We start from the raw sequence: 3,340 nt of genomic DNA on the forward strand, positions 1-3,340 counted from the left end.
GGCCAGCAGGTCGAGGGAGGTGAGTCTGCCCCTCTGCTCTGCTCTGGTGAGACCTCACCTAGAGTACTGCGTCCAGCTCTGGAGCCCTCAGCACAAGAAGGACATGGAACTGTTGGAGTGGGTCCAGAGGAGGGCCACAAAAATGATCCGAGGGCTGGAGCACCTCTCCTATGAGGACAGGCTGAGAGAGTTGGGCTTGTTCAGCCTGGAGAAGAGAAGGCTGCGGGGAGACCTGATTATGGCCTTTCAATACCTAAAGGGGGCCTATACAAAAGATGGGGAAAATCTTTTTAGTAGGGCCAGCAGTGACAAGACAAGGGGTAATGGTTTTAAACTAAACCAGGGTAGGTTTAGACTAGATACAAGGAAGAAATTCTTTACACTGAGGGTGGTGAAACACTGGAACAGGTTGCCCAGAGAGGTGTTGGAGGCCCCATCCCTGGAAGCATTCAAGGCCAGGTGGGATGGGGCTCTGAGCAACCTGATCTAGTTAGCGGTGTCCCTGCTCCCTGCGGGGGGGGTTGGGCTAGATGACCTCTAGGGGTCCCTTCCAACCCAAAAACATTCTATGATTTCTGTTAATTATCATCTGAAAGACTATATAGTCCACTTCTTACTGACATAAAAATGCATTAACTCTCAGAAACTGTCCCACTGATGCCTATGAAGCTATTTGCAAGAGAAACTGCTGGCCAGAGTAAGCAAGGGCTCCATTAAAGGATTCAAATGGAAGATAAACTTAAATTTATGTTTACTTGATATATTCCTATTCTCTAACATTCTGCTTCTTTAAATCCTTATTTCTTCTGCTACTTATATTTCTAACTCCTCCTAACTCTTTCTCTGTTTCTTCCTCCTTTTTTTTATTTTTCTCTCTTCTCCTAATATTCCATTTTAACAAGATTTTGTGAGTCACACTGATTCCAGGTAAACAAGCTGCTGTACTGTAAAATAAATAGCCTTGAAATGCTACAAAGTAAATCACTTGCCTTCAAGATTAAGCTAAAATGTTTGCTTCAGCTTCGTGTCTGAACATCCTTCCACTTAACCAGATGACAGCAGACTTTTTGCCAGCAAAACATATCTTTACTAAACCAGGGCCATCTTTCAATAAGAACAGAGCAGTATGATGCCCTCTGCCATCAAAACATGCCTCTAGCCCTATTTATTTATGAGGAGCTTTGTACTGGATACAAACTGATCATGAATGTTATCCAGCTTTATATAAGACATCACATGGTATTGGTAATCTGATACAGGGTTTTAAATGGATAGCTACACTGCCAGTTTTAAGTGCCAGCATTTTTTTTCCCTTTTGCTGTCAAGTGGTATACCATGTACTGCTAAGAAATACTCTAGCCTTCACCGAGTTTATGCTTCCTGTGGAAGAATTGCTCTGTCTTTATTTTGCCTTTTATCTTTATTTTTCTGAAAAAAATAAACTATGCAGTATTCTTTGATGCAGCTTCCTGGAAATAATTTGTTGTCAGAAGAATAATCTACGTTTTACTCCTTGCTCCCAAACATATTTTTTCACAAGCTTGTGTTTCAGCATCTTTTTGCTGTTATGTTTATTAAAATAGTTATGCCTTACTGTTACAGGTCTGGAGAGTCTTAAGAAACAGATATGGTTTCAGACAAGGAATATTAAATTTTCTTGGTGTTTATTCTTATAGAATTCTATTTGATCACCTATACTTGTATTTGTAAAGCTAGAGAATCGGCTTTATTTGTGGATTAGGTATATAATTGGCATTCGGTCCATGCATACATGGAAAAATCTAACCTGGTGTGAGAAACCTGAAGTGTGACTAACATCCTGAATTTTTGCCTTGCAACATAATCTAGAGGATGGATGAGCATTAACATGGAAAATCTAGCCTCTTTTTCCCAGAGGGCACCTTTGCATTATTGTAGCTGAAATGCTTCATGTACTGTATCACTTTGATCTGAAAGCGAAAATCTGATGAACACTCGTTTGAGTATTTTAAAGGTAAAGATAGTAGCTTTGATCAACCCCTTGAATCTCTATTCTCTTCAATCATTTTAGGACAAGAAAAACTAAGATTCTAGAGTGCCTCTGTGTATGCTTAAGGGAAGGAAAATTGGCTAATTTGTGCTTGACTTACTAGAAAGCAGGTATGGGTAAAAATATGGCAGAAGGAACATTTAAAAAAGTGAAGAGAATCTATCTGAAAATTTTGTTAGCAATTAGATGGTAGTACAGATAGATTATTAATCAAACATTCATTTACAGTTGAAATTACTTGGGCAGATATGTGACTTGGGGGGGTGGAACTAGTAAGGAGAATTGTAGGCTGAATATTTGTTTATTTGTTTCTTCTACCATGAGAGAGAGATCTGTAGCTTTGTATGCTTCCCTAACTTCGTGCATTAAAGAAATTGAATAGCATGACTGAGTTTAAAAGGGGTGACATTAATGTGAAGTCTAAGGATTCTTTATGTGCATAAAACCATGATGGTTCACTCCGTGAACAGCTGCTAACCAATAAGCCTTTTAAAAAGCCTTTTGGAGATGACACTGAAAATCCAGGGCTCGCACCCTCACTATAGGATTTGTACACTGAATTTTCAAAAATAGGGCACCTCCAAATACATGTTGAAGAGTAATCCAAATGCCTCTTACGGTCCCAGTATTATATTAATTTTATATCCACTGAACTTACTAGGACTTTACTTAGTACCTAATAGAGAAGTTGTACAAAATTAAGCCAATTAGATGTATTTAAACATAATTAAGTGTCATGGTTTTGAAAATGGTTTCACTTGGTAACTTGATTGTCCAACTGTACATCTGAGTGAATCTGGCTATTGGGTATTTTTTTGTAGACTTTGTGCAGACTGCAAAACTATCACAGTTTGTGTGAGCACAGAATGATGTATGTAATAACTGAAGCACACTAGTGAAGCTATGTTAGAGTTTCTACCAACAACCTTCCACTGAGTTATTTATGTTGAGGTTATGTTGTAAGTTTCTGGGGGAGACTCTTCATTTATACTCCACCAGCACGGTGGTCCTGTTCACTGCTTAGTGCTATGGTATAAGAAAAAAATAATAAAATCAATGGATTTGCTTATACGTTGGGCAATTGCTGAAGATTCCATAGTAGCACTTTTCATTTTCTGGCAGACGGGAAAATAATTACCTCTGCAATTAGAATAACACACGTGTGTTCTTTTCTACACTGAGAGAATCTTAACAATTAAAGATGTGGCCATGGTAAGCCAGAGGAAAACAGAAACAGGCTGTTTGTAATGTATGGAACTGAAGTAATACATTCAGAATGAAAGTAAAATGTTAAAAACCTTCCTCCTCTCT

Source organism: Egretta garzetta, unplaced genomic scaffold (genome assembly GCF_000687185.1).
Source record: "Egretta garzetta isolate BGI_Z169 unplaced genomic scaffold, ASM68718v1 scaffold36, whole genome shotgun sequence".
NCBI lineage: Eukaryota > Metazoa > Chordata > Aves > Pelecaniformes > Ardeidae > Egretta > Egretta garzetta.